The 12,970-nt window shown below is 41.2% G+C and overlaps 1 protein-coding gene across 2 annotated transcripts in view; it reads right to left on the bottom strand.

Annotated features, from left to right (window-relative positions):
• ARHGAP26 (Rho GTPase activating protein 26) overlaps nucleotides 1–12,970 on the bottom strand; it is a 518,529-nt gene that overhangs the window by 94,167 nt on the left and 411,392 nt on the right. The window lies entirely within an intron of this gene.

Genomic DNA, 12,970 nt, shown 5'->3' with positions numbered 1-12,970 from the left:
CTGCGCCACCAGGGAAGCCCGCATGTGTCTTTTTGAATTATGGTTTTCTCTGGGTATATGCCCAGTAGTGGGATTGCTGGGTCATATGGTAATTCTAATTTTAGTTCTTTAAGGAACTTCCATACTGTTCTCCATAGTGGCTGTATCAATTTACATTCCCACCAACAGTACAAGAGGGTTCCCTTTTCTCCACACCCTCTTCAGCATCTGTTGTTTGTAGATTGGCTAATGATGCCCATTCTAACTGGTGTGAGGTGATACCTCATTGTAGTTTTGATTTGCATTTCTCTAATAATTAGTGATGTTGAGCAGCTTTTCATGTGCTTCCTGGCCAACTGTATGTCTTCTGTGGAGAAATGTCTATTTAGGTCTTCTGCCCATTTGTGGATTGGGCTGTTTGTTTTTGTAATAGTGAGCAGCATGAGCTGCTTATATATTGGTGAGATTAATCCTTTGTCCATTGATTCGTTTACAAATATTTTCTCCCATTCGGAAGGTTGTCTTTTCGTCTTGTTTATGGTTTGCTTTGCTGTGCAAAAGCTTTGAAGTTTCATTAGGTCTCATTTGTTTATTCTTGCTTTTATTTCCATTACTCTAGGAGGTGAATCAAAAAATATCTTGCTGTGATTTATATCAAAGAGTGCTCTTCCTATGTTTTCCTCTAAGAGTTTTATAGTGTCCGGTCTTACATTTAGGTCTCTAATCCATTTTGAGTTCATTTTTGTGTACGGTGTTAGGGAGTGTTCTACTTTCATTCTTTTACAGTTTTCCCAGCACCACTTATTGAAGAGACTGTCTCTTCTCCATTGTATATCCATGCCTCCTTTGTCATAGATTAGCTGACCATAGGTGCGTGGGTTTACCTCTGGGCTTTCTATCTTGTTCCATTGATCTGTATTTCTGTTTCTGTGCCAGTACCATATTGTCTTGATTACTGTAGCTTTGTAGTATAGTCTGAAGTCAGGGATTCTGATTCCTCCAGCTCTGCTTTTTTCCCTCAAGACTGCTTTGGCTATTCAGGGTCTTCTGTGTCTCCAAATACATTTTAAGAGTTTTTGTTCTAGTTCTGTAAAAAATGCCATTGGTAATTTGATAGGGATTGCACTGAATCTGTAGATTGCTATGGCTAGTACAGTCATTTTCACATTACTGATTCTTCCAATCCAAGAACATGGTATGTCTCTCCATCTGCTGGTATCATGTTTAATTTCTTTCATCAGTGTCTTGTAGTTTTCTGCATACAGGTCTTTTGTCTCCCTAGGTAGGTTTATTCCTAGGTATTTTATTCTTTTTGTTGCAATGGTAAATGGGAGTGTTTCCTTAATTTCTCTTTTAGATTTTCATCATTAGTATATAGGAATGCAAGAGATTTCTGTGCATTAATTTTGTATCCTGCAACTTTACCAAATTCATTGATTAGCTCTAGTAGTTTTCTGGTGGCATCTTTAGGATTCTCTGTGCATAGTACCATGTCATCTGCAAACAGTGACAGTTTTACTTCTTCTTTTCCAATTTGTATTCCTTTTATTTCTTTTTCTTCTCTGATTGCCGTGGCTAGGGCTTCCAAGACTATGTTGAATAATAGTGGTGAGAGTGGGCAACCTTGTCTTGTTCTTGATCTTAGAGGAAATGCTTTCAGTTTTTGACCATTGAGAATGATGTTTGCTGTGGGTTTGTTGCATATGGCCTTTATTATGCTGAGGTAGGTTCCCTCTATGCCTACTTTCTGGAGAGTTTTTATTATAAATGGGTGTTGAATTTTCTCAAAAGCTTTTTCTGCATCTATTGAGATGATCATATGGTTTTTATTCTTCAATTTGTTAATATGGTGTATCACACTGATTGATTTGCATATATTGAAGAATCCTTGCATCCCTGGGATAAATCCCACTTGATCATGGTGTATGATCCTTTTAACGTGTTGTTGGATTCTGTTTGCTAGTATTCTGTTGAGGATTTTTGTATCTATATTCATCAGTGATATTGGTCTGTAATTTTCTGTTTTTGTGATATCTTTGTCTGGTTTTGGTATCAGGGTGATGGTGGCCTCACAGAATGAGCTTAGGAGTGTGCCTTCCTCTGCAGCTTTTCAGAAGAGTTTGAGAAGGATGGGTGTTAGCTCTTCTCTGAATGTTTGGTAGAATTCACCTGTGAAGCCATCTGCTCCTGGACTGTTGTTTGCTGGAAATTTTTAACCACAGTTTCAATTTCATTACTTGTGATTGGTCTGTTCATATTTTCTATTTCTTCCTGGTTCAGTCTTGGAAGGTTATACCTTTCTAAGAATTTGTCCATTTCTTCCAAGTTGTCCATTCCATTGGCATAGAGTTACTTGTAGTAGTCTCTTAGGATGCTTTGTATTTCTGCGGTGTCTGTTGTAAATTCTCCTTTTTCATTTCTAATTTTATTGATTTGAGTCCTCTCCCTCTTTTTCTTGATGAGTCTGGCTAATGGTTTATCAATTTTATCTTCTCAAAGAACCAGCTTTTAGTTTTATTGATCCTTGCTATTGTTTTCTTTGTTTTTATTTCATTTATTTCTGCTCTGATCTTTATGATTTCTTTCCTTTTGCCAACTTTGGGTTTTTGTTCATTCTTCTTCCTCTAGTTGCTTTAGGTGTACTATTAGATTGTTTATTTGAGATTTTTCTTGTTTCTTGAGGTAGGCTTGTATAGCTATAAACTTCCCTCTTAGAACTGCTTTTGCTGCATCCCCTAGGTTTTGGATCATCGTGTTTTCATTGTAATTTGTCTCTAGGTATTTTTTAATTTCCTCTTTGATTTCTTCAGTGATCTCTTGGTTATTTAGTAACGTATTGTTTAGCCTCTATGTGTTTCTATTTTTTACAGGGTTTTTCCTGTAATTGATATCTACTCTTATAGCATTGTGGTCAGAAAAGATGCTTGATATGATTTCAATTTTCTTAAATTTACTGGGGCTTGATTTGTGACCCAGGATGTCATCTATCCTGGATAATGTTCCATGCACACTTGAGAAGAAAGTGTAATCTGCTGGTTTTGGATGGAATGTCCTATAAATATCAATTAAATCTATCTGGTCTGTTATGTCATTTAAAGCTTGTGTTTCCGTAATTATTTTCATTTTGGATGATCTGTCCATTGGTGTAAGTGAGGTGCTAAAGTCCCCCACTAATTATTGTGTTACTGTTGGTTTCCTCTTTTATAGCTGTTACGCGTTGCCTTATGTATTGAGGTGCTCCTATGTTGGGTGCATATATATTTATAATTGTTATATCTTCTTCTCTGCGCTTCCTGGACTAGGATGGCTATTTCCTTTCCCATGTTAGGGAAGTTTTTGACTATAATCTCTTCAAATATTTTCTCGGGTCATTTCTCTCTCTCCTCCTTCTGGGACCCCTAAAATGTGAATGTGCCTGTGTTTAATGTTGTCCCAGAGGTCTCTTTGGCTGTCCTCATTTCATTTTTTTTTTCCTTTATTCTGTTCCGCAGCAGTAAATTCCACCATTCTGTCTTCCAGGTCACTTATCCGTTTTTCTCAGTTATTCTGCTATTGATTCCTTCTAGTGTAGTTTTCATTTCAGTTATTGTATTCTTCATCTTTGTTTGCTTGTTCTTTAATTCTTCTAGGTCTTTGTTAAACATTTCTTGCATCTTCTCGATCTTTGCCTCCATTCTTTTTCCGAGGTCCTGGATCATCTTCACTATCATTATTCTGAATTCTTTTTCTGGAAGGTTGCCTATCTCCGCTTCATTTAGTTGTTTCTCTGGGGTTTTATCTTGTTCATCTGGTACATAGCCTTCTGCCTTTTCATCTTGTCTGTCTTTTTGTGAATGTGTTTTTTGTTCCACAGGCTGCAGGACTGTAGTTCTTCTTGCTTCTGCTGTCTGCCCTCTGGTGGATGAGGCTGTCTAAGAGGCTTCTGCAAGTTTCCTGATGAGAGGGACTGGTGGGGGGTAGAGCTGGCTGTTGCTCTGGTAGGCAGAGCTCAGTAAAACTTTAATCTGCTTGACTGCTGATGGGTGGGGCTGGGTTCCCTCCCAGTCCGTTGTCTGGCCTGAGGCGAGCCAACACTGGAGCATGCAGGCTCTTTGGTGGGGCTAATGGCGGACTCTGGGAGGGCTCACGCCAAGGAGTACTTCCCAGAACTTCTGTTGCCAGTATCCTTGCCCTCAGAGTGAGCCACAGCCACCCACTGCCTCTGCAGAAGACCCTCCAACACTAGCATGTAGGTCTGGTTCAGTCTCCCCTGGGGTCACTGCTCCTTCCCCTGGGTCCCAATGCACACACTACTTTGTGTGTGCCCTCCAAGAGTGGAGTCACTGTTTCCCCCAGTCCCGTCAGAGTCCTGTAATCAAATCCCACTAGCCTTCAAACTCTGATTCTCTAGGAATTCCTCTTCCCTTTGCCAGACTCCCAGGTTGGGAAGCCTGACGTGGGGCTCAGAACCTTCACTCCAGTGGGTGGCCTTCTGTGGTATAAGTGTTCTCCAGTTTGAGAGTCACCCACCCAGCAGTTATGGGATTTGATTTTATTGTGACTGCGCCCCTCCTACTGTCTCTTTGTGGCTTCTCCTTTGTCTTTGGATGTGGGGTTTCTTTTTTGGTGAGTTCTAGTGTCTTCCTGCCTATGATTGTTCAGCAGTTAGTTGTGACTCTGGTGTTCTCCCAAGAGGGAGTGAGAGCACGTCCTTCTACTCCACCATCTTGGTTCAGGCTCTTCTGGCTTCTAAACAGGTGCTGTCTTGAGGGTGTGTGGATGTGCCAGGGACAACGTAAAGCAGTTCAGGAGTTATCTTCATTTTTAACCCTTTGTCTGAACGTCTAGTGTTAATCCCCAGTAAACAATGAGGGAGAGGGAGGAGGGGGAGGAGAAGAAATGGGAGGGGTGGAGAGGAAAGGCCATATGTTTTAGCCAGTTAAAACACAGAAGCCTTTTTCCTTCTCTTCAAAAAAGGTGTTTTATGAGGAAAGAGAAACTGAATTTTCTCACCAGGAAAAAACCCACTCTCTTCTAAATGTCAATTTTAAAAACAAAGATGTTTTCCCAGTTTTAGACACTGATGAGTTAGCTCTCCATACTGAGGCTTACAGAGGGTATGTGAGGACTGAACTTGTCACTACCACCAAATGTTGCATGCCCCCTGGTTATGTAAAAAATGGCAGTTCTGAGGAGAAACAGAAGACCACTGACAGAACCAAGAAGATTCAGAAAATATAAACAGACCAATCACAAGTAATGAAATTGAAAGTGTAATTTAAAATCTTCCAACAAACAAGAGCCCAGGACCAGATGGCTTCACAGGAGAATTCTATCAAACATTTAGAGAGGAGCTGACATCCATCCTTCTCAAACTCTTCCAAAAAACTGCAGAGGGAGGAACACTCCCAAACTTGTTCTATAAGGCCACCATCACCCTCATACCAAAACCAGACAAAGATATCACAAAAAAAGAAAATTATAGACCAATATCACTGATGAATATAGATGCAAAAATGCTCAACAAAATACCAGCAAACAGAATCCAACAACACGTTAAAAGGATCATACGCCATGGTCAAGTGGGATTTATCTCAGGGATGCAAGGATTCTTCAATATATGCAAATCAATCAGTGTGATTAACCATATTAACAAGTTGAAGGAGAAAAACCATATGATCATCTCAGTAGATATAGAAAAAGCTTTTGAGAAAATTCAACACCCATTTATGATAAAAACTCTCCAGAAAGTGGGCAAAGAGGGAACCAACCTCAACATAATGAAGGCCATATACGACAAACCCACAGCCAACATCATTCTCAATGGTGAAAAACTGTAAGTATTTCCACTAAGATCAGGAACAAGACAAGGATGTCCACTCTCACCACTATTATTCAACATAGTTTTGGAAGTCCTAGCCACGGCAGTCAGAGAAGAAAAAGAAATAAAAGAAATACAAATTGGAAAAGAAGAAGTATAACCGTCACTGTTTGCAGATGACACGATGCTATACATAGAAAATCCTAAAGATGCCACCAGAAAACTACTAGAGCTAATCAATGAATTTGGTAAAGTTGCAGGATACAAAATTAATGCACAGAAATCTCTTGCATTCCAATACACTGAATATGAAAGATCAGAAAGAGAAATTAAGGAAATAATCCCATTTACGACTGCAACAAAAAGAATAAAATACCTAGGAATAAGTCTACCTAAGGAGGTAAAAGACCTGTCTGTGTCGAAGAAGACACAAACAGATGGAGAGATATACCATGTACATGGATTGGAAGAATCAATATTGTGAAAATGACTATATTACCCAAAGCAATCTACAGATTCAATGCAATCCCTATCAAATTACCAGTGGCATTTTTCACAGAACTAGAACAAAAAAATCTTAAAATGTGTATAGAGACACAAAAGACCCCGAATAGCGAAAGCTATCTTGAGATTAAAAAAAATGGAGCTGGAGGAATCAGACTCCCTGACTTCAGACTATACTACAAAGCTGCAGTAATCAAGACAATATGGTACTGACACAAAAACAGAAAAATAGATCAATGGAACAGGATAGAAAGCCCAGAGATAAACCCACGTACCTATGGTCAAGTAATCTATGATGAAGCAGCCAAGAATATGTAATGGAGAAAAGACAGTCTCTTCAATAAGCAGTGCTGGGAAAACTGGACAGCTACATGTAAAAGAATGAAATTAGAACATTACCTAACACCATACACGAAAATCAACTCAAAATGGATTTAAGACCTAAATGTAAGACCGGACACTATAAAACTCTTAGAGGAAAACATAGGAAAAACACTCTTTGACATAAATCACAGCAATATCTTTTTGGACCCACCTCCTAGAGAAATGGAACTAAAAACAAAAATAAACAAATGGGACCTAATTAAACTTAAAAGCTTTTGCACAGCAAAGGAAACCATAAACAAGGCAAAAAGACAACCCTCAGAATGGGAGAAAATATTTGCAAACAAAGCAAACTGACAAAGGATTACTCTCCAAAATTTACAAGCAGCTCATGCAAGCTCAATATCAAAAAAATCAAACAACCCAATCCAAAAATGGGCAGAAGACCTAAACAGACATTTCTCCAAAGAAGACACACAGATGCCCAAGAGGCACATGAAAAGATGCTCAACATCACTATCAGAGAAATGCAAATCAAAACTACAATGACATATCATCTCACACTGGTCAGAATGGTCATCATCAAAAAATCTGCAAACAATAAATGCTGGAGAGGATGTGGGGAAAAGGGAACCCTCTTGCACTGTTGTTGGGAATGTAAATTGATACAGACAGTGTGGAAAACAGTATGGAGGTTCCTTAAAAAACTAACAACAGAACTACCATATGACTCAGTAATCCTACTACTGGGCCTTTACCCTGAGAAAACCATAATTCAAAAAGACACATGTACCCCAATATTCACTGCAGCACTATTTACAATAGCCAGGACATGGAAGCAACCTAAATGTGCATCAACAGATGAATGGATAAAGAAGATGTGGTACCTACACACACTGTAATATTATTCAGCCATCAAAAGCAATGAAATTGGGTCATTTGTGGGGATGTGGATGGACATAGAGTCTGTCATACAAAGTGAAGTAAGTCAGAAAGAGAAAAGCAAATATCATATATTAACACATATATGTGGAATCTAGAACAATGGTACAGATGAACCTATTTGCTGGGCAGGAATAGAAACACAGACAGAGAGAATGGACATGTGGACACAGGGGGGAGGGGAGGGTGGGATGAATTGTGAGATTAGGTTTGACATAAATATACTACCATGTGTAAAATAGATAGGTAGTGGGAACCTGCTGTACAGTGCAGGGAGCTCAACTCGATGCTCTGTGATGACCTAGACCTAGATGGGTGGGATGGGGGAGGGGAGGGAGGTCCAAGAAGGAGGGGATATATGTACACATATAGCTGATTCACTTCGCTTGTACAACAGAAACTAACACAACACTGTAAAGCAATTATACTCCAATAAGAAAAGGGCGGCAGGGGGGGACATGTTCACATGTTAAAAAAAAAACAAAAAGAAACGCTGAGCAGTGGCAGCCACCAATAAGAAAGGGAAGCCTGTCCAATGGGAACTACATGCAAACCTTCCAGTGATGGGGAGTGAGGCATTCTTGGAGATCATGTGCAAAAACGGCAGCCCACAATTCCTCCCACGCCTGTGCATGCACACTACTCCTCCCATCCAGAGGTGGGGTCTATTTCCTGCCCCTTCAATCTGGCTGGACTTGTGACTTGCTTTGACCAATAGAATGTAGCTGAAGTGATACTTTGTCTATTCCAGGCCTAGGATTTCAGAGGTCTTGCAGCTTCTGTGTTTGCCCTCTTGAGTTTGGCCTAGACTACTAAGTGATGAGAGATCCCATGGAGAGAGAGGGCATGTGGAGGAGGGCCAAGATGTCCTAGCCAACAGCTAGTACCAAGGTCCCAGACATGTGGAGTAAGGTCATCTTGGATCCACCAGCTGCAGTAAAACCACTGCAGCTTGGAACACACATGAGCCCTCCCCAGATTTCTGGTCCACAGATTTGTGAGCAAAATAAGTCATTGCTGTTTTACGCCACTAGGTTTGTAGATGATCTGTTATGAAGGAACAGATAACTGAAACAGACAACTGAAACAGACATCTTACGGTTCCCTCTCTCTCTGCCTCTCTCTCTCTCTCTCTCTCTCTCTCTCTCTCTCTCTCTCTCAGTGGCTCCAAAGGCTACATGCCTGGGTTTCTATACCCTCCTTCTGTGCCATCTTCTACTTATTCCTGGTTCCCTCCCAATTTTATTCCAAGGCACAAAGTACACATCTTATGTAAAATGTTCTTAACAACACGAGAGAGAGTATTATACCACTAACTGTGGGAGACATACAGTTAAGACCTGTATTAGGGTTTGTTCAAGAAAGGGGGCATTTGCTATCAAATGCTTGTTGGGGGACAGGATGAAATGATGCTGTTGGAAAGCATTTCTTCAAGTGAGGTTTCAGGATTTTGTCCAACTTGCGAAAATAAAGTTAGAGAAGTAGTCACTTACGACATTTGTGTGTGCATTTACATCTCTAGAAAATTACAGCCAAGCCTAAGGGAACGCTCATTAAATACTGTTAACTAAGATCTTCATATTGTGGATTTTAAAGGAAGATAACAACATTCACCTGAGGACAAAAACATGCTCTGTTGGGCTTCCCTGGTGGCGCAGTGGTTGAGAATCTGCCTGCCAATGCAGACGACACAGGTTCGAGCCCTGGTCTGGGAAGATCCCACATGCCATGGAGCAACTGGGCCCGTGAGCCACAATTACTGAGCCTGCGCGTCTGGAGCCTGTGCTCTGCAACAACAGAGGCCGCGATAGTGAGAGGCCTGCGCACCGCAATGAAGAGTGACCCCCACTTGCCACAACTAGAGAAAGCCCATGCACAGAAATGAAGACCCAGCACAGCCATAAATAAATAAATAAATAAATAAATAAATACATTGTGTATTATTTATAAAAAAAAAAAAAAAAAAAACATGCTCTGTTGATGGATAATGTTAAATTCCCTTGGCAGGAAATTCCTCCAAAGCATTGTCTCCAGAAAGCCAGGGGCTCTCAGGGCGTGGCCATGTATGCTTTGGGTTCCTGTGAGGTGAACATCACAGGTTTCCAAAGGAGGCTAAGGCAGCCTCTGCTGACTTTATATCAGATCAGGCCTGAAACGACATTTGAAAAGGAGTCAAACTGCCTTATTCTAAGTTGTTTTTACCAGAAAGGCAAACCTGATGAATATTAACGACTTTCTTCCCAGAATCATGTACGTACACAGGTCTTGCATATAACTTTGGCCCATCATGGATCCCAGGTTAAAAACCTCTATCATGGTGGTACACTAGCTCCCTCAGGACTTGGAGACATACACTCTGCTGCAGCCTTCATCCTAGGAATGTGTCCACTGACACTCCTGCACTGGCTTCCACAGGAACATAAATCTCGCTGCGAATCATCCCACTCTCTCACAGAGACTAACGAAGAATATATAATGAAGCACAATACTCTTTCAATATGCACCTCACCAGATACACAGCACAGAGGAACATAATTTATAATCCACCAAATCAGATGAGTATTTTCACCAGTTCCTGCCCATATACTTGCAGGCCTGGCCATGCATTTCATATTTCATTTCTATTTCTATGTTTTGTGCTCAAGGCGGGATGGCTGCTTGTTTACACAAGTTTCAATATTGTGATTAGCAGTATCCGGTCTTTTTTCTATCACACTACTTTTCAATGTTTCTGGCTTTAAAGGCCCAAGGACACCAAAAAACAGTTGAGGTTCAAAAATCATTAGATGTTGCCTGCTATAAGCTCGTACATGCCCCTTAGGGACATGAAACATAATCAAACTCCTTAGAAATCTGTCTCAACATTTAATATTATTTTATTTAACTAAAGATTAAGTTTAAAACTTATCATTTTGAGAAAGGGGCATATGTGACACTCAGAGATGGACTTATGCTCTATTTTCAGAGAATTCTGTTGAGACTGCTAAAAACAATGGTTTACAGTTATTGACACTTACTCCTGGCTGGATTCTTGGCTAAGTCTTTTACGTAAATCACCTTATCTAATCCTCACAACAAACCACATGAAGGGAGGTGGCTCACTGGCTAGCTGGTCATCAAACTTGCTTCCCTTTGCTCTGCACAGTTGGGTGCTTTCCCAGCCTCCCTTGCAGTTGGATGGGCTCATATGACTGAGTTCTGCCAATGGAACGGCGGTGAAAATAAGGAAAGCATCTTCTAGGCTTGGCCCATATAATCTTACTCAATTCTCCTTGCTCTCTCATTTCCCCCACCAACTGGTCGATTGTAGGATCTGCAGAGCAGAAGGCAGAGCTACAAGATGGAAGGAACCTGGGTTGCTGAATCACGGTGCAGTATCCCACCCCCAGAATACCCACAGTAAACTGGTATGTGAGCAAGAGATAAACTTCTATTGTCCTGAGTCACTGATATTTTGGGGTTATTTGTCACAGCAGTTACACTGTACTGAAAGTACTTTTATGAGCATAGAGAGGCTGAGTAATCTGCTCATGGTCACACAGCTATTAAGAGGTAACAGATTTAAATCCGAGTGTTTTGTTTTTAGAAAACATGTTATTAACTGCTATTTGATTATATTCCCTTTTTCCAAGTTAATTTTCATCATACGCAACATAATATTCTTTTATACCTGATTTACTATATTTGTGGGAAGTGGTTGGACAGAGTCCAAAGTTTGAGAGAAAGAGAAGATAATTTCTTCAAATAAATTATCTGATTTCATATCTTTTTATTAACTATGTAAGAAAAAGGCTATGTTGCTTACACAATTTTGCAGGAGACCTCTGTTACTCTGGGAAAGTTTATATTCAGAGATTCTTTAGTAATTACTAACGCTCTATAACAAATTATCCCCCAAACTTAGTGGTTTAAAGCATTTAATATCTTTCCCACGTTCTGTGAGCCAGGTATTCAGGAGAAGCTTAGCTCAGTGGTCTCTTATGTGGTTGCACTCAAGGTGTCGGTTGGGGCTATATCATCTGAAGGCATGACCATTCACTTCCAAAGTGGCTGACTCACACATGGCTGGCAACTTGGTCTGGTTGTTGGTAGGAAGCCTCACTTTCTCTCCACTGGGCTGTGTGACCACCATCACAACATGGTGGCTTGTTTGCCCCGGAGTGAACAAGTCCAGAAACCAAGGCAAATGCGACGAGGTCTTAGGACTGCTCAGCAAAGTCACAGACCATTATTTTTACAATTTCCTATTGATCAATTCCTACTCATCACATTGGGATCAGTGCCGATCGCTTATTCACAGTTGGAAGAGGATACACAAGGGAGCGACTACTAGGAGACAGGGGTTACCGGGAGCCACTTGGGAGCTTAGCTACCACAGGAGCCCACCCATTCATCCAACACATATGCACTGAGCGCATACTGAGGAACCGGGGACAAAGCACAGAAAAAAACAGACTAAAGTCCCTGCTTTCATGATACACACATTCTACAAGAGGCCAGAAAGGCAATAGGTGTAATCAATAAGTAAATTATATAGTATGCCAGAAAGTGGTAAGTGCTGCGGAGAGAGACGGCATGATCAAGGGGAGCGGGAATGCCGGGGTTGAGACTGTTCGCAATTTAAAATAGAGAGATGTCGGTGGGCCTCACTTAGGCTTGAAGGAGATGAAGAAGTAGGCCAGGAGGAAGAGTGTTCCAGGCACTGCAAACGGCAACTGCAAAGCCCTTGAGGTGGGAGCGTGTGCCGTGTGCAAGGACCAGCAAGGCAGTCGAGTTGGCCGTAGGAGGGAACTCAAGGAGAGGGCTGTAGGAGGTGAGACGAGGCAAGTAACAGAGGGGAGAGCAGAGACCCTGTAGGACATTCAAGGCTCCTGGGAGAGCTCTGACTTTCACTCTCTGAAATGCGAAGCCACTGGACGGTTCTTAGCAGACAACTGATACTATTTGATCTAACACTAAAAAAATCTCATTCTGGTGGCTGACATCGGAATAGACAGGTCAAGGGTGGGAACAGGGAAACAAATTAGGAGGCTCCTGTAAAAATCCAGACAAGAGCTGATGATGGCTTATTTTGGAGTGTCATCAGTGCAGGTGGTTTAGCGGTCAGGTGCTAGATTTATTTGGCAGGTGACCTAGTGCAATTCATTCATCTTTCTAGGTAAAGGTTTTATTTAGGAGGAACAGCATTTTTATTATATCCCAGCACCTTGGCTGTCAAATGGTGCCCTGCAGTTTCTGAGAAGCTTCAGAGGGATGTGCTACCAGGAACTGAGGTGGGACAGATGGGTGGAGTTTCATGTTCCTCTACCCCAGTTTTTAAGGGCAGCTGTGTTGACATACTTCATTATGTGGGGTGAGGGCAACCTTCTTAAGACAGACCAGAAACTCCAATGCCCTAAAGGAAAAGACAGACGCCCCACC

The sequence above is a fragment of the Lipotes vexillifer genome, unplaced genomic scaffold (genome assembly GCF_000442215.2).
Source record: "Lipotes vexillifer unplaced genomic scaffold, Lipotes_vexillifer_v1.1 scaffold99, whole genome shotgun sequence".
Taxonomy (NCBI): domain Eukaryota; kingdom Metazoa; phylum Chordata; class Mammalia; order Artiodactyla; family Lipotidae; genus Lipotes; species Lipotes vexillifer.
This window is presented reverse-complemented; position numbering and strand designations above follow the sequence as displayed.